Source organism: Haliaeetus albicilla, chromosome 12 (assembly GCF_947461875.1).
Source record: "Haliaeetus albicilla chromosome 12, bHalAlb1.1, whole genome shotgun sequence".
Taxonomy (NCBI): Eukaryota; Metazoa; Chordata; class Aves; order Accipitriformes; family Accipitridae; genus Haliaeetus; species Haliaeetus albicilla.
Window position 1 is genome coordinate 42,008,480 of NC_091494.1, and position 18,827 is coordinate 42,027,306.

The 18,827-nt window shown below is 58.3% G+C and overlaps 1 long non-coding RNA gene across 1 annotated transcript; it reads right to left on the reverse strand.

The window, feature by feature from the left end:
* Window positions 1-15,743: 15,743 nt before the first annotated feature.
* LOC138688223 (uncharacterized) lies at window positions 15,744-16,158 on the reverse strand. Its single transcript, XR_011327296.1, has 2 exons — window positions 15,988-16,158; window positions 15,744-15,886 (listed from the first exon to the last, which is right to left on the reverse strand). It is a non-coding gene; the product is annotated as an uncharacterized lncRNA (long non-coding RNA).
* Window positions 16,159-18,827: the final 2,669 nt, after the last annotated feature.

Below are 18,827 nucleotides of genomic sequence, written 5' to 3' on the forward strand. Positions count from 1 at the left end.
ATGCTGGGATGTGCCATGAGATGCTGGGAGGTGCTGGGACAAGCAGGGACATGCCAGGAGATGTCCCAGGCAGCGGCAGGCAGCGGGCGGCTGGGTCTGCCCACCATCCCTGGTGCTCGCCTCTCCAAAGGTGCCCTAGTGATACCAAAGCACTTAGAGCAAAATGGAGTTCAGAAGGACAGGGCTAAATTGCCTCCCTGGAATAAATGAGGAGACTTTAATTCCCTTTCTACAGAGCCACATTAAAGGGTTTCTTGTTCTCCTTGCTGGAGAAAGGCCGTCCCTTTCCCTGTCTCTCTTCTCTGCTCCTCCGGAGGCAGACTCATGTCTTTCCTTGCCAGCCCTTTGAGGAGGGCTGGATGTGTTTAACCTCCGCTTCCCTGGACTATTAAGAAGCTTTACTGGGGGACACGGTGAGATGGGGGGGGGAGGCACTGGGGGCATGCACACCAGCACGCCGGCAGATCTGCTGCTGCCACCATCTCTCCCTTCGGCTCCCTGACTCCTATTGATGGTTTAATTTTCCTTGGGGTTGGGGGGGAGAAGAAAAGCACTAGATAATTGTAGTGGAATGGGCTGATAAGTAATGTTTGGTATCCTTTTTACAACCATTCCCCAGGGGCCCATTATGGTAATTTTTCTTCTATAACTGGCAAATTGTATAACAAGTCAGATGATAAACTAGCAAGCCAGGCAGAAATTTGCATTTTAATACAACTGTCTAAATCACTTCTCCACGTAGGGCCGGACAGGGCACTTCAGCCATCTCTGCTGTGCAGGGTGTTTCGGGGGGGTGAGGGTCGGGACCCCCTTTGCTGGCCCTGGCGGGGGTCTGCACCCCCACAGCGTGCACTCACGAGGGCCACGCTGTGGGGCTGTGGGGTGCCACAGGGCTGGGTGCTGGGACCCTCCCACCCACAATGGCAGAGCTGTTTTCCGAAGCCTTTCCCGGGATGCGAAGTCCCCAAACCCTGTGCCACAATGTCCCCTTGCCCTGTGCCATGAAGTCCCCAAGCCCTGTGCCGCGATGTCCCCAAGCCTGGTGCCGTGATGTCCCCAAGCCTGGTGCCGTGATGTCCCCAAGCCCTGCACCGCGATGTCCCCAAGATCTGTGCCATGACATCCCCGAGCCCTGTGCCACGATGACCCAAAGCTCTGTGCTGTGACATCCCCAAGCCCTGCACCACAATGTCCCCAAGCTCTGTGCTGTGACGTCCCCAAGCCCTGCACCACAATGTCCCCAAGATCTGTGCTATGAAATCCCCAAGCCTTGTGCCACAATGTCCCCAAGTCCTGCGCCGGCTCGACCTGCCCATTCAGCAAGAGCTGTTCGCAACCCATTCACTAGAAATCTGATAGTGAAACGCCAGGCTCCCCGACAGCTTTATAAATAGCTGCTTGGAGTCCAATTTGAAGTTTTGATTAAAAAGAAGAACAAAAATAAAAAGAAGAAGCCAAGGGCAGGGGGGAGAACCCTGTCTGGAGAAGCCATCAGCCATCCCTCTGCAGCTGCAGGGCACGCGCGGAGTCGCAGCATCCCCGGCGTGCGAGGCCGTTATGTCAGAGGCTTGTACCCATCCCCGTTCCAAACGTGAAACCTAATTAAGATTTTATAAACACTCACCCAACACAGAAAACTGCCACTGCATTAACAAGGCAAATAACACCCAAATTAAGTTATTTTCTTGCCTTGTTTTAGTCCAGTTTTTAATTAGGTAGCTGCTGAGACGTGGCGTGGCCCCTCGTAATCGTGTCACTGTGATTTATTAGTGCTCTTCGCTGGAGTTACTGCTGCACTCCAACCTTTGCAGCTCCGGTCACAGATCGGGTCCTTCATGCCAGAGCGCAGCAGGGAGCTGAGGATGTCCCTGTCCCTGTCTTGTCCCCATCCCCACGGTAGTTTGGGGACCCCCTCCTGCTGCTTCCCTCCCCACTGCCTTCCCAGAGGAGGGGGAACCTGCTGAGTAACCACGACACCACTACAAACAGAGTTTTTTAAAAAAATAACACACAAAAAAACACAACAGAGCTGAAAAGATTCTGTGCCTATGTTTTTAACAATAGGAAAAATGTTTTTGAACAAAGCCTGATGATGACCCACGCCCTCACGCCTGTGCCACCGTGCTGCCGGCCAGTGGGGATGGTCGCACGTCCCCATGGGGTGCAGGGGAAGGAGTGGGGTGCCCCAGCATGGGGCTGCAGCTATGCGCTGGGGCAGCTACACCCACTTTTTGGGGCGGAAAGGGGTAGGCAGGACTGCAGGGACGGCCGCTGCATGCCAGCTCTTCAAAGGACATTAAACTGATTGCCACCGTCTTGCCGAATTAGCACAAGTGACACTCGCTTTGTACCCACATGTTTCCAGCGCGGAGCAGATGGCGAGGCCGCTGGATGCGATTCAGCACCACTCCACAGCACTTCGCCGAGCCGGGCACTGCGACGACAGAAAAACCATATTTCCCCTCGATCCACTGGGATATTCATTAGCTCACAGCCGAAAAGGCATCGGGGCTCTGCCAGCTGCCAGCACGTTCAGCGCATCGCCCAGGCGCCGGGAACAATCCTGGCGTGCTCCCACGCTGCCAGGGCTTTGGCTGGAGTTGGCTTTGTTTGGGGGCTTATGGGACGCGCAGGTAATTAATTAATAGTGACAACATTTGCATTGCCAAATTGCCTCTAACAGAGAAAGAAGGGGTAAGAAACAAGCTGGTTAAAAGTGGGTATTTACCAAATGGCGAGGACATTTCCTACGTGACGCGGCAGCTGGCTGAGGGGCAGTGGGTGCCAACCTGGGTGACAGCCGTGTGTTTTGGGAGAGGACCTGGCAACACCATTGGGATGCAGGGATGTGGCACCAGAGCCTCATCTCAGGGCCATCATGGGTCTGTGCTGGGGTGCTCAGGCCCTTGCGAGGTTTTCAGGAGGTTTGCCCAGCACAGCCCCATATGAGCGGGATGCTGGGGCTGGATCCGTCCCTCCCACACCAGCAGAGCAAGGCAGATTTCCTCGCCTTCCCCTTGCAGCCTGCCCGGCTCCTGCCACCTCCGCTGCTGCTCTGTGATTGATGAAATAATTCAAGCCCGAATGACCGGGAGAGAGAAACACGAGCACGTTGTGCTTTTTCTTTATATAAGGGGGAAAAAAACCTCCCAGGGAGCTCTAATGGCAGAGTCAGAGAGGGGAGCCAGAGCGAAGGGCTGGGGCGGGAGGGCGAGCTCTGCCTGCCCGGCACGGTGCGTAGTCCAGGGGGGTCCCACAGGTCATCCCCTCGCCCCGCCGCTGTCTCTACTGATGGAGTGAGACGGGTGATGCCGGGCAGAGGCACCTGGGATGTTCAGCCAGGGGCTGCCACGGTCCCAGACCCCCCCGCATCCATCCTGCACCTTCCCTGCCACCCCACTCTCCCTGCCCTCCTGAACTTACCATTTTCACCACACTTTGAAGTCTCAGCTAATTTTGTGCCCCTTGGCAGGGCTGGTGCTTGGGCAGCCAGCAGCAGCAGCGGTTACAGCCAGACCTGGGGAATTTGCCGCCCCGTTTGTCAAGCCACAGCCTTCGCCACCAGTCGTGCAGGCAGAGAGCCGGGCGAGCTGGGACGGATGGGCGCCGAGGCCAGGCTTTGCCTGGGAGCTCTCCTGAGCGTCCTGCTCCAGGCAGGAAAGCACCAGAGGGACAGGGAATCCTTGTCCTGGGCACCAGGGGCCGTGAATAATGAAGGAGGAATCCATAAGTAATTACATTCTAATTAATTAAGGATGATGGATAGAGGGGACTGGGTGACTCCACGTAAATCGCACAAGCTGTAAAGGGCCTCGCTCCTGCCACCACCAAATTGATTTGCTGGTTTGGAGGAGGGGGGAAAAAAAAAGAAGAGGAAAAGGACCTTCACGTTATAACATTTACAGCCTCGGGGGTACCACTGCACCGTGGCTCCCCAGTCGCCTGCCCAAGCAGGGCATCCTCCCAGGCTGGCACTGGGGCTGGCACATCCCCGTGCCGGCTCCCGCCTGCGGCAGAGGAGAGGCGAGGGGTGCATGGCACGGAGCCAGGGCAGCCGCGCAGCCACGGCCGCTTTGGCTGCAGAGGGATTTGGCTTTGCAAACCTCAGCCCCCGGGTTCGTTTGCAAGCTCACGCACAAACTCCTAATGACCTGGCAGCGCCACGGCTGCCGTTCGGCGTGACAGCCGGCACTCGGCTGAGGGCTCTTCTGTCAGCCGGTGCTGCAATTAATTAGTGCTCTGTCTTATTAGCACCTTTATCTACTCGGCCCTGCACAATGCAAACGCCACGCTGCTTCCCATCCGAGGCGACGCGATGCCATTTGGCAAAGGGCCCGGCATGGAGGTTCACGTGCCGCCAGCCACGGGGCTGCAGCCTGGCGGGGTGTCCCCCCCCGCCGAGCCCCGCACATCACCGGCCCTGAGCAAGGGCTGGAGCAGCAGAGCCACCACCGATGCTGTGCCGCCGCCGCAGCGGTGCGAAGCCGGAGCACCGGGGTCACTTCCCTGGGGCCGGCAGCCACCCCCCCTCCACGTTTGGCCCTTTGCACGTTGGTCTCTGGTTCTGCACACGCGTGCACACGCGTGCAACCGCCACGCTTCCCTGCCTGCTCCCCTCCCTGCCGCCCACCCGCTTCTGAGCAGCTCCATTTCCACGGCAGCGACATCCTCGGCAAGGGGCTATTGTTGCATTACTTCGGAGACTAATTAAGGCGACCGTGAGAGCTGGAACACCTTGACCGGGGGAAGGTTAATGGCTCGCGCCTGTCTCGCGCTTGGCGAGAAGAGGCTGGAGCTCAAGTCAACTCTGCGACATTAATTGTGGTATCGAGCGGCGCGGCGCGAGCGGCCCTGGAACCGTTCCTCGCCATTACATTAATGGTGTTGCCGTGTCTATATTCTTTAAGTAATTGGCAGCTTTTTCTAGGTCTCATCCTCCATTTATTTTCCCAGGACATTAGGACTCATTGTGTACAACCGCTTTGCAAACCCCAATTCCCACATTAAGTGGGATTGTGCGGGAAAGCAGCCAGTAATAAGGTGAGGGACAAGAGGAAGGGGCAGCGGTGCTGGCAAGGTTATTCCCTCAGGAAGGGAAAAACTCACCGGCTGGGACCACAGGACTGCCAGGGCTGGGCGTCAGGGATGGGCATGGCCATTGGGGGAGGAACCCCCAAATCCCCGGGCAGGCACATGTGGGATGTGCACCGGGCAAAAAGAGCGCAGCATGGCTGCTTCGCTGCTGGAGGAGCTGGGACAGAGAGGTGAGGGATGGGATGGGATGGGAAGTGCCATGATTTTGGATGTCAGCTGAGCCATGCCTGGAAACTCACCACTGTTGGGAAGTGATGGGTGGATTGTCCTTGCCCGGCAGAGCCAGCATGGCATGCCGTGACCGTGAGCCGTGCCGGAGGGCTGCAAGCGCCGGGCTGCCAGTGGGGAAGCTGCGCCACTGGTTAGCATTCTCCCAAGGAGCCCAGCAGGTAATTACACACAGATTAAAAATGTAAGCAAAAGCAATTTTTCTTCCTCACAAGTCTGGGCAGAGACGTGCGACCTGGTGCTGATGGGGAGGATGGAGCTAAGCTCGCTCCGCAGCAGCCGGAGCCCCACAGGGAAAGCAGGGTGCTGCACCCCAGAGCCCGTAGAGGGGTCCCGGTGGGCCACAATCCTCCATCCCCATCCTCCTCCTCTTCTTCCACAGCTCAGGGCTGCTAGACCCTCCTTGAACCTGGGCTCTTCCCTCCACGGTGGCATCTAGCAGGCTTCAAAGAGCAGCCAAGGAAGTGAGCTCCTGGTGCAAAGGGCACGCTCGCTGCTCCAAGCTCATTCCTCTTCTGTGATTGCTGGCTTTTAGCAGCCCAGGGAAGGAGAAGTGTTGTTTAAGAAAAAGCATATTTAAAAAAAAAGTTGCCAGCATCCCTTTAATTAAGCGATAAAATGAGTTAAGAGTGTGAGGAACTGCACACTAATTCATCCTGAAGACATTGGGCACCGGGCCAGGAGAATCCTCTTACTGCAGCGATAAAATTTCGTTTAAAAATGTTTTATTTTAACTTTTTTTTTTTTAAACACTTGTTAATTTAACCAAGAGGCTAAGAAGTTATGAGCAGGGAAAGCTGTCTTCTACGAACTTACCACCCTGCGAGCCCCGGCGCTGCTCGCTTCCCGTGTGCTCCCTTCCAGCGGCCGGGGAAACGCTTGAGCCACCGCCTCCCTCTCCCATTCCTATATTTAATCCAAAATTATTTTATCGCCCACTGAAGAAAAAAAAAGAAAGTGTCTAAGTAGTCATTTATTAACAGCTATAAGTATCATTAGGCAGAGAGATGTGGTAAAATATAGATTACACCGGGAAGAACCAAGTATCCAAGTGCCATTTTTCCTGTTCAGCATGTCATTACACATCCCGTCGTGGCATATCACAGCGATGATTAGTAGCATCAAATGACTTCTGAAAAATGATTATGTGCCATTAAAAACATTAGTCTGTCTGAAACCAGCACAAACAAATGGCCGTGCTGGGGATGAGTCATTAGCTCTGGGGCCGGGGGATGTGACGGGAATCCCGGAGACACGGTAGGTGCAACCGGTGGGTGCCACGGTGGCACCTTGGGAATAAGGATGCTGCAGACACTGGCAGGGTGAAAGCTGACGGACCGAGTGCCGGGCTGGCTGGGTCCCGATCTGGCGGCTGGAGGGACCCATGGGGAGGCCCGTCACAGGATGGGTGCAGGAGGCACCTGCAAATAACTCCTGTCCCCGCGGGTCCCAGACGTGGGGCTCCCCCTGCTCTGCACTCAGCTTCTCCCTCTCTGTCTTTCCTTTTCACCAGATGCAACTCCAGAACATGGCTCAGGCATCTCCTCGTCCTGGCACAGACTTGCCTGCATGTACCGTTGCATCAGCTCCACCACCTCAACCCATCACTCCAACCTGTTGCCCCCGGGTCCATTGCCCCGTCTCCATCACCCCAAGCCATTGCCCTGTCTCCCCCCAAACCATCGCCCAGGCCCCATCACTCCAACCCATTAACCCAATTCATCACCCCGACCCATTTCCCTGGCCCCAAACCATTGCCATGGCTCCATCACGCCAACCCACCATCCCAATCCGTTGTCCCGGCTCCATAATCCCAGCCCATCCAACCCATCACCCCAACCCATCACCCCAGCTCCATCACCGGGCCCTGCCATCCCCACCCCACAGCCGTGCCCACGCCGCGCCAACCCGCTGCCGGCACTTCACTCCCTGCTGTTTCCATTTTAAGAGGACATAAATCCAGTTAGTACGTCCAAAGAAGAAAAATCAAAATGTCACATCTGTGGAGACAGTTCAATTGAAGGGGTATTGATTGTCACAGAGAATATTCTCACTTTATTCACCTACTTAGTCCCTTCCCCTAGGCACATATGAATTCATCAAACATTGTCACACCACATAATAATACTTGTTCCCGGGTGTTGTCGCAGCAGCTCAGACTTTGTCCTGCCTTCCTGGGCAAGCAGGAATTTAGGGAAGAAAGGCTTTGCTGGCAGAACAGATGCGTGATGGCAGCCAAGGTGCAGATTAACCCTCTTGCGGCCAAGGGAGGACTCGAACCTCTCACCGCAATCATGCGCAGGACTGCTTGGTCTTTGTTTCCAGTTCCTTGGGATTTTCAGTGAAGGGTATGAAAATAAGTTGGGGAGAAAAGACATTTTCCCTTTGTTTGCAACCTTTTATTGCCTCGTCTTCACTGCCTCACACGGCCCCGGGAGCCTTTTGGAGCAGGAGCTGGCAGAGCAGGGATGCGGTGGCTGCTTTCCTTCTCTAGAGGGGAAACAGGGCAGCGAAGGACAAAGTACAACTGGAAAAGAGATTTAGATGAGAAGGAAAGGCCACGGAGCCGGCAGCGTGTCTCAGGAGGAAAGCAAACACCTCCTCCCCAGCCAGCCCTGCTGCCGAGATGGGGTCCCACATCCTAGGGATGCCTGGTGGGAGCACAACTGGGAGAGACAGGGAGGGAGTGTGGGGTCCCCAAAGCCCCTCACCAGGGCAGAGCTGGGGCCACCAGACATTGGCGCAAAGCGCTGGGGTCACGCTTAGGTGCTGCCATTGCGGGTTGCTAATTCCTCCCAGGTAAAATGTTGCTGCTAATTACAATTCCCAATTAAGAAAGGCTGGACGGGGTGCTGTGGCATATAACCTGATATAGGGATATAACCTGAGGGCCGTGCTGGTGCTACGGAGGCTGCAGGGTCCTGTTGGGGTGAGCAGGATGCTGGTGGGGTAAGCCTGGCCTGGACCCCAAAAAAAGGGGCTGGGTCACACCAGCACATCTCCCTGGGGATGTGCCAGGCTCCCTGAAGGCTGGTGACCCATGGGGACATCCCGGGTGGTGCCACTGTCCCCAACCATGGACCTGCTCTGTGTGCCCTCTGCCCTGCAGGGAGCTGAGCCAAGTGCTGCCACCACTGTCCTAAGGCCATGTGGGTGGTGGCAGCCACCAGCCCTCGTCTTCTGGTTGAAATAAATTGGAAGCATGAGCTGGTGCCTCTGAGCCATGTTTATTATTCATATTATTTGTGCGTTGATCTGATTCTGTGTAATGATTTAATCTGTTAATGGCCCCCAATTCAATCTGCTCCTCTCCGCTTTAATCTCCTTTTGCCATTTGCACCTGATTTGCTGATTTATCTGACGGCCTTTTGGCAGCTCGGGGTCAGGTTCGCGGCTCTCCGCACACCACAGTGGCAGGTCACCGATGGGTGATGGCAGGATGCCGGCACGCCGTGGCCGTGAAGAGCGAGGAAGAGGAGGAGGAGGCAGCATACAGTAGGTCCCTCCAGAGGGAAACCCCTTCCCAAACCTGGGGACCCAGAGTGGGGCTGGGGTGCAGGGAGCATCTGGGCAGGTCCCAGCTCCATCGCCACCATGGGACCCAGAGGTGCACCTGGGTGTTGGTGCTGGATGGAACCGTGCCCCAGGATGAGGGCCAGGAGGGGTGCACGGAGCCGCAGCCCCCCCGTGCCTGGGCAGAGGCGTTTTGCATCGCACCTGATTTACAATTCATAACCTGCATGACGGTGGTGTGCAGCCTGCCGGGGTTGGTGTAATTTAGACCGAGGAAATATTTGCAGCATTTTCAATTCCCCTGACATGTCGGGGGGGTTGGGGGAGGATGCTTTCCCCCCAAGCCAGTGGTGGAGGAGAGGGGCTGGGGACCCCCCTGCAAAGGGAGGGAAGGAGATGGGGGCACCGGCAGCCTGCCTGTGTCTCGGGTGCACAGAAAGCTCTCCTGCTGCAGACCCTCCACCGAGACCCCCCCCAGGGAAGGAGCAACTCCTGCCCCACCGGCACACGGTGGCACGGCAATGCTCGTCCCCTGCCCGGCTGCTGCCTGCCCGAGAGGCACCCGCCGTCACATTGCCATTCCCCACCTCACGCTGCCAGACCTCCGGGGCTGATTTATGGCGGCGCGAGGATGCAATCAAGGCCCTGGCCTCCGAGGAGGAGGAGGACGACGACGACGACGACGCGGCTCCTCTGCTGCATTTTGACCGGGAGCATGCGGCAGGCGCGGCGGCTGCATGCCAATGGGAGCCCGTCCCGGCAGCGGTCGGAGACGTGGCAAGTCTCCTCCTGGGAAGATGGATCTTTGCACCGGTGCCTGAGAATGCTCATAGCAGGGCTTGAAAGACCGGGATGCGTTTCTGCTACCGGGAACGTGGTGTCAGGAGAGCTTCGGGGCATGCACTGAGCTGCATGTAACCGTAACGGGGCAGCGACAAATGCCATCCCTCCGGGAAAGAGCCCTCCCGAGGCAAAGCAAATGTCCCCTGGCCAAAGACAATAGCAACCGTGGCAAGTAAAAGGATTTGTCACCAGTTTTTGGGAATAAGTCAGAGCCAAGGAAGGAGCCTTTGACTTTGCCTTCACCTCCCAGGGAGTCCCGAGTGTCCTGCACATCCCTGCCTTGATCCCAGCACGGCCGAGCCGCAAACGGCAATTCCCGGCATCGGGCTGGTCTCTGTTCTGGCTCTTCTCGCCTGACGTGAAATGATTTTTGGAGGCAGTTGGTGGCGAGGGAGTACAGCTGCCGCTAAGTTATCCAAACGATTTATCTTAAGATTCATACAGAATTCATTGTGCGGGGAGCCTGGGCAATGTCGGCTTTTAATATTCATGCGGATTTGGAGGCAGTGTTAATCACAGGGTCTGACAATTTGCACTTCCTTTAATTGCCCGTGCAGCCGGCTCTGCCTGGCCGCAACCCCTCGCCCACCGCCCCCGAGGATGGGTGCGGGGTCCCCCCATGTCCCTGCTTGACTTTTTCTCCCCCCTGCAATGCTTGCTGTTCCTCGGCCGGTGTGGGTGGCTGGAGGTGGGCAGGGGGCTGGCCGGGGGGACCGTGCAGTGCCGGAGGAGCACCGTGGCCACTCGCTTCGCCCCAGCTCCCTGGTCAGAGCATCCCCAGTCTCAGCCCAGCTGGGATGAGCATCGGTACATCCCGCTGCAGAGCTCAGGGGCCCGGAGCGTCCAGCCCCCGGGGGTTCTCCCCGTCCTCCCGTAGCGTGTCCCAGCATGGGGACGTAAGCAGAGCTGTGCCCTCGCTGCCGACCCGCCGGCTGCCGCCGTCCCCGTGGCTGACGTTACCTGTCACCGCTGTCACTCCGCTCCCATCCAGCCAGCTGCCACCGCGCGGGGACGGAATACCAATGAGGCTGATGGAGCTGCAGGCTCGCAGGAGGCCCCTCCTCACGGAGCAGCACGGCGGGCACCCCCGGGTGTGCCGGGAGCAGGGGGGGGCAGCTGTCCCCCACGCCGTGTCGGCAAGGTGCTGAGACCCCTCCAGCTCGTGACAGCCAGCGAGGCGAGGGACAGACCTGTCACCGGCATTATGCAGCCTCTGGGTCCTCCAGCAGGACCCCCGGTGGCATGCCCGTTAGGGGACACATCCGAGGCCACTTCCATCCCCTCGGGGCCATGCACCCCAAAGCCAGCCTCACCCCGGCATGACCAGCACCACGAAGGAGCCCTGGGACAGTGAACCACCGACCCCATCGACCCCCCATTGCAGAGCCAAAAAGCCCCCAAAAGCCCCAGTCCCCCCCTCTCGCCGCCAGCTCAGCCGAGGAGGCTGATCGTGGTGCGGCTTTGGGTGGGTTTCAGCTGTCCTTGCGCTGTAATTGTCCTAATTAGATCTACATATTTTGATGAAGGTTTCACAAGGAAAAAAAAAGAAGGAAGGCAGGAGGAGATAATCGAATCGCAGATGACATTCCCATCACCCAGCCTCTCCGCACAGCCTCTGCTGCAGCCGAGTCGGAAAATTATGCATAAGGGGGGAGGAAAATTACCATAATCTTCCTCTGCAGGATGACACCAAATTCGGCTGGAGCTGTGCGGGGTGGCGGGGAGCCAGGCGGGCACCGCAGCTGCTCTGCCCTCACCCTGACGGTGCCGCCACCAATGCCACCCCTCAGTGCCACCCGCCTGCCCGGTCTGTGTCCCGCGGCCACCGGCACCTTCTAGGGTCCTGGTCTGGGACCTTTGGGGCTGCCCACCCATCGCACCCTCCCTCCTTGCAGCACCCATGGGGCGGCGGTCCTGCCTGCACCGCTATCGGCCCCTGGATGTGTCGGGCTGGTATTTGCATCGCTGGGTCACTAACGGTGACCCCCCCCATGAAGGCAGGTGCAGGGGACATCAGGGGGACACGACACAACACCTCACGCAGTGCCCTGTGCCCCTAACCAGGGCAAATTCCCTTTGCACGTGGAGAGGGGCAAGAGGGGGGTTGCATCGGGGCATCACCCTCAGCTCCCCCTGCTCGGGGAGCGGGCAGGATGAGGTATCGGGGTCCACAGCCGGGGCTGCTCACTGGGACCCATCCTGCAGCCAGCGGGTCCGCCGGAGAGCCGGACACATCCTGCCCCACGCAGGGGGATTGCCCACTGCTAGAGTGGGGGTCCCAGCCTGCGGGGCACGGCCCACCACCCCAAAAGCCTGCTCCGCACCCTGCCCTGTGCCTCAGTGCGTCGCACGCTGGAGACACAGCTGATGCCCGGGGGAGTGGTGGGGCTGGGCGGTGGGACTTGGCTCCTTTTTATCTCTCCAACTTCAGAGGGGATCCCGGAGCTGGGCTGCGAGAGGGTCCCGGGGGGGTGAGGCCGGCATGGGGGGGGGGGCTGGGCAAGTAGAGCGTGCTGTAATGAAATGCAATTAAGATGGAGTTCTCTCCCTTTTCTCTGCACATCTCCCCTGAGTTGCGGAAAAGCTCCTTTGGAGAGGCGGCTGCTGCTCCTCTGCAGAGCACCTGGTTCTGCCGGCGCCGGCATCCCGGGCCATGAGCTCGTGCCATGCCATGGAGCACGATGGTGCCTGCTCCACCGGATAAATGGCACACGGTGCCATCACACAGATACCCTGGCAGCAGGACCACCACCACCATCACCAGCTTCTCCCAGTACTCGCATGTACACGGGCAATCGAGGAGGAAGGAGGGACCAGCCCTCTGCACCTCCGAAATGCCAAGTCCTTGGAGCCAGCATCTCCCCCACCAAGTGCTGGCATCCTCCTCAGGGCCGGCGGGTTATTGCTGCTGTTCGGTGGCTGTAATTTGCAGGCAGGAGCCCGGAGCTGCCTGCCTCAGCGCTGGGTTCTGCTCCTGCCTTTGCTGCCTGCATCGCTCATGCTGCCGGGTGGGATGCTTGGCTGATTTCGGATGGACACGGCCAGCGCTGGCGGCAGCGGGTCCGATGGCATGGCCGAGGCACTGCACTCACGCCCGCCCGGGCTCAGGCCATTTATCCGCGTGGCAAACGCCTGAATTCCAGGAGCATGAGATGGGAAAGGGGGGGCTGTGCCTCCCCTCCCTGCAGCTATCTCACCCTGCCTAAGCAGCCAGCCTCCGGGGAACAGATTCACTTTTACTTTATTAATATTAATTAAAGGCAGGAGAGCCAGTCCCTTGTGCTGGCATCGCCCACTTCCCCCCCCATCGTGCCACCCTCCCTTGAGCTTGCACAGGGACCGCTCCCTGCATCACCACCCCAGCCAAATCTCACCCTGGGTGGAGAAGCATCCTCACCCCCCCACCCTGTCCCCCCTGAGGGACCTCACCCCACAGCCCTCCTGGGCCCTGGGGCTCTGTTCTGCATAGCCACATGCTCCCACAGACCCGCTGAGACCGGAGCAATTCATGACAGGGGTGGCCAGACACAGCACCAGCCAGAGGGGCAGCACAGGCCGCAGATGGGGACCCCAGTGCCTTCTGCTTTGCATCGCTTGGATTTTCTTTATCCCCTCGGTTTTTGCTCCCCTGCCTCCCGGGGAGGGATGCTGAGCGCGGCAGGCGATGGGGGACCCAGGTATTAAATGGCTTTTCTGCTGCAACGCCACAGCCCATTAAACGTCCCCAGCTCCGGCCTCTCCCAGCCCCCCGAAACGGCTGACAGCGGCAAAGCAGGAGCTGCTCCAGGGCCAGATGCTGATCCTGGCTCCCATGCGGCTGCTCCGCCCGGGCAGGATCTGGCCAAGCCCAACACTAATTAAAAAAAAATATATCTTCAAGAGCTTCAAACGGCTCCCGATGCCTGCGGGAGAACTTCCAGCCGCGTTTATTCTCCTTTTCCCTGCTCTGGCCACACTGCGATGCTGCCGCTGAAGTCAACCCCCACCAGCTTTTTCCTCAGCCCCGGGTCCCCCCCTCCCCAAATTTCCTCCCCCCTCTTCAGGGCATTTCCATGAAAACAGGCTCTTTTGTTTCTTTGGATTTCATCTGCCTCCGCTGCCTGTTCCCCACCTCGAGCCTGCGCCTGCCTTTGTCCTCTGCAAATAAAGAACAAAAGGGGAAGAGACGGAGAAAATATGATCTCGCCTCCAAATGGGCTTTTTTTTTCCCCCAAGTCGTCCATGAAGCTTCGGATGCTCTTTAAGAGCCGGGCTGATGAATGCGAGGGCATGGGAGCTGCCATTAGGAGTGAATTGATCGGCTCTCGGCAGCGCGCTGCCAGGGCCCTTCGCTTTAAAAACCGAGAAAGGAAGACAGAATGAGAGTAAAGGGGAAAAAAAGAAAGAAAATACCGAGTGATTGGAAAGAGTTTTCTGTCCCTGTTAATAATAAATGCATCCAGCAAATTGCACTCGCACTCCGGAGCAGGTAATCGCAGTTCAAGGCCTTTCTTCTCTGCACCGGGGGGGAGAAACACGAGTAAACAGGGGGAAAAAATCAATTTCTGCCGTGGTTTGTTCCCTGAATAGGGGAATCTCCCTGCAAACGTGTCCTTTCATGTCTCCTATTAACTCTGCCAGCTCCCCACCTCCGCTGTGCGTCACCTTCCCGCACAAACACTTTTGCACGGTGAAGAAGGACCTGAGATTTGGAAGAACAAAATGAGGGCTGGATGGCGGACGCCTGCGCCGGTGCGATGCCTCCACGGTGCTGCGCGGGGGCACGGGGGGCCACACGGCTCGGGGACGTGCTGCTCGGTGCGCACATCTGGAGCACACGTGTCGGGCACCGGTATGCACGGCTCAGGCAGGCATGTCTCAGGTGTGCATCGCTCAGGCACGCAGCACTCGAGCTGCATGCATGGCTCCATCTTGCACATCTCAGCCATGCTCATCTCAGCCATGCGTGTCTCGAGCTTGCGTGTCTCAGCCATGCACGTCTCCAGCTTGCATGTCCCAGCCACGCTCTTCTCAGCCATGCACATCCCAGCCATGCATATCTCGAGCGTGCATGTTTCAGCCATGCACGTCTCAGGCATGCATGTCTCGAGCTTGCACGTCTCTGCCACGCTCATCTCAGCCTTGCACCTCTTGGGCACGCACACCATGGTCCTCCCCAGGGCTCAGCAGCCGTGGGGTGCAGCCATGAAGTGGGGCTCCCCAGGGTGCCCAAGGGGAGACCACACACTTCTGTGGACACGTCTCCCGGCGTGCAGCTAGCGCATCACATCCCTGAGGACAAACAATGCTTCCCACGCTCTAACCACCCGTGGGACCCAGAATCCATGGGGTTTGCCGGCTGGATGTCCAGGGCTGGCTCTCGGTGGGCACGGGGACACCGGCAGCACTGCTACGGGAAGATAGGAGCAAATATCTGGGGGTGTTGCATGGCGTCTGTGAGCGGGGGACAGTCATGTCCCTGGGAAGAGCAAGAGGAAAAGGAAACCACCCACACTTTGGGTGGGCAGGGTGCTCCCCGGTCACTGGGGATGGGGAGAAGAGGAGGTGCTCATCTTCCAGCGGGATGCCCTGGAGCCAAGGGTGCAGAGTCAGGCCCGGGGGTCCAGGCGGTGAGCACCAAATGCTGCTGCAGGGACACCCCTGCTCACTGTCCCAGGGCTGCAGGGAGCACCGGCGCGCTCGGGGCTGGTCCGATAGCTCGGAGCTCGCCCTGATGCGCAGACAAGCTGCGGTTCCCCTTCCCGCACGGCCGCTCTCTCCCCCCGCCAGGAAAAATGGTTTGCAACTCCATTAAGGACAGTGTAATTATGCATAATAAAAATACGGCTGCCCTTGTGTGTGTAAATACCGCTTTGACGGAGTACCCTTCCGCACCCAGCCTTTCTGGCTCGCTCGGCTCTTGGGCGAGTGTGCAAAGCGAGCTGGCCGGCTCCCAAGGAGAGAGCAGGACTCGGGCTGCCGCCGCCAGCCGAATGCCCCCGAGGTCAAGGCGAGCGGCGCTGAGGGATGGAGCCCACAGCAGATTATCTTCGGAGGTCGTCTAACTTGGAATCAGACAGATCGGCTTTTTCTTCTTTTTTTTTTTGTATTTCTTGCTGTTACCCCCCTCCCTGCAGCCCCCGGTGCTGCTGCCGCTGATAAGGCGATACCGTCTAATCGCTGGGTGACACACGCATCTCGCCGGCTGCCAACACGCCGCTTAAACCCGCTGCTGCAAATAAACGCCCGTGTAAGCTGCTGGAGGATTGCCACCACCCGCGGCGGACGGGTCCCCGCTGTCCCCGAGGGTGCCGGGGGACATCGCCGCACCAGGCTCGGCAGGCAGCACCCGCGGGTCCCAGCAAGGGTTGCGTTTGGGGAGGGGGAGATGGGGTGTGTTGGATGTCGGCAAGGCATCGCGGGCCAGATCCGGCATCCCGGGTTTTCTCCATATGGCTCCATTGACATCCACCTCGCCGGAGCCTCCCGGAGCTGCTGGTGGAGGAGAAGGATGAGGAAGAGAAGGATGAGGATGAGGAGGAGGAGGAAGAGAAGGATGAGGAGGAGGAGGAGGAGGAAGGGTCATCACTGAGCTGTTCACCAAACCTCACATCGGGGGGGGGGGTCCCATGGTGCCCCCAAACTGCGGTGCTAAACACAACCGCAATCCTGGCACGGCGCTTCCCAAGCAGAACCAGAAAGATTTTTTAATATAAAACTGGTAGTCAGCGGGTGAATTAAGGATGCTAATTGAATTTCATTAGGCAGAGGAGCCGGGCCGGTGGGAGGCAGGGAGGAAATGTATTTGATGTGTTTTAAAAGCTGCAGTTTCAGAATGTGGTGGGGTTTGGTTTTTTTCTTTTTTTAATTTAAAGCCGGTCGTAAAAAGATCCCGTCTTTGAGGAGCTAATGACTCTCATGAATTATTTTTGTTGATTTATACACCCACTCGGCTTTTAAATAATATTAATAAAGTAAAAGTGAACCCGTTCCCAGGGAGGAGAGGGAGCGATGCTGCTCAGGGGGCACAGGGGCTGTAGGATGGGGGGCAGGGGAGACACCCACTGCCTGACCCGCACGCCCCCCATCTCAGGCTCCGATGGTGAGACCACGCTGCACTTTGGGCCAAAACCAGGTGATTTTGGAGGCCGCCACAGCATGCCAGCATTTGCAGCCCCTCGCTGGAGCCGGACGGTGCCTCACTCCCCTCGGCCGAGCATTAGTATTCAGCGTCAGTGCCGTAATGGGCACTTTTCATGCCAGTTTAGTTTTATTATTATGCCAAGAAGCTTGCTTAATTCTCTGCTGTCTTTCTTCTGCACTGTTGATTTACACTGTTAGTGTTTTAATTATACAATTCAGCACTCCTTAAAACATGAAAAACTGCTCAACTTTTGAAGCAATTAAAAGGCAGCAGAGTAGATCAGCCCATCAGAGATGAGATAAGTAAATCAAACAATTAAAAAACTCATTTGGTGGTGAGGGAGAATCGTCCCACCCAAAAAGCCTCCCCTCGGTGGGAGTCCCGCCGCTCCCGCCCCAGCTGCAGGCTTTGTCCCAGTAACTGCTCTTAGTGTGATACTGGGAGCAACTGGTGGGACTATCACTGGGTGGGAGCGCTGTGGGATGCAGGGTGATGGGCTCGGGGTGATGGGTGACAGGGCAATAGGAATGGGCGATGGGCACGGGGCGGTGGGCACGAGTGGGCACGCAGGAGCCGTGGTGGGGACACCGCCAGAGTCAAGGATCAGCATCCCTGCAAAATCCGCTCTCCCATCGCAGCAGGACACCCCGAGCACCCTTTGGCCGGGAGCAGCGGGGCCGGAGAGGGGTGAGCCCCGGTGCAGGACCTGGGCAGAAGTGTCCCTTCCCCAGTGTCACCTACCACTGTCCTTCTTCCTCCTCCTTCTTCTTCCTTGTAACTTTAATTCCATCATTCCAGGGAGCTGCCAGAGCCGATGGACTCACATCCCAAGGGTTTTGAGTCCCCGGCACGAGCCGGGATGCATCCATGCTGCCGACACGAGACACGGACCCACGACCCTCCGGTCCCCTCATAGGCACACGGGCACTGCCAACAGCATCCCGACCCCCCCCAACACCAATTAAAAGCAGAAGGTAATTAATTACCTGTCTCCAAAACCGCCATGGCTGCAAGATCAGGAACCAGCAGGTAATTCACCTTCGGCAGTTTTGGCACCCAGCGCCGGCTCGGGCTGCCCTGTGGTGGGTGCCCGCAGGGGCCGTGGAGGGGGGGACCCACGGCATCGGGGCACGGTCCCGGGGAAGGCTTTGCTTTGCGTGGCAGCCGTGATGCACGTGCCCAGCCACAGCCCCCACCCCCAAAAAAATCGCAGCCCTCCGTGACTACGGGTGCACCCGGTCTGACAGACAGGGATCTCCACGGACGGGGCCACGGGTGATGGGGAACGGGAGCTCATCCTCTGGCTGCGGAGCGGAGGAACCTCTGCGGGGCCATAACTCTTCACCCTCCATTAAACATTGTTGTTTAATAGGCCTGGAACAAAAATCCTGCTTTTTAGTGAGTTTCCCCAAAGAGCGCGGCGGTGATCACCCCCACTCCGGCAGCCCCCCCACCACCATGCCACCCCCCACGCTGGCATCACCTCGCACACACACACGCTCGCCAGGGGTCCGGGGGGTCCACGTGTGCACGGACACCAGTGACCCCGTGGGAGCCCATCCTGCCGCAGGGCAGCTGGGGACCCTTGCTCGGCTGCTTGCAGGGGGCTGCTCCACTCCCCCCCCGGCCCTCTCCCCATGGAAGAAATTCTTCTGCACCCACCGGGCAGGAGGGATGGAGCCAGGGATGGAGGGTGAGAAGCCTCTCCTGGCACCCGCAGGCAGCCGGGCAGGAACGGGGGCTGGGGGCGAGCTGGATCCCTTGGCCGTGCCATGCCAGGGACCCCTTGGGACACCCCCAGCTGAGGCAGGGACCCATGTGATTTATGGGCTTGAATTTCCCCCAATTCTCATTTCTATCCCTGCGGCCTCGTCAGGTGTTTATCTTCCACGATGGTTTATTCCCTTTTAATTTGAACCATCCATCAGTGCCCGTGCCGGACCAGGGTGCCAGGTCAGGGTGCCACACCGGCCCCACGGGAGCCACCAGCTCCATCAGTTCCCTCTCTTCACCCCAGGAACGTCGG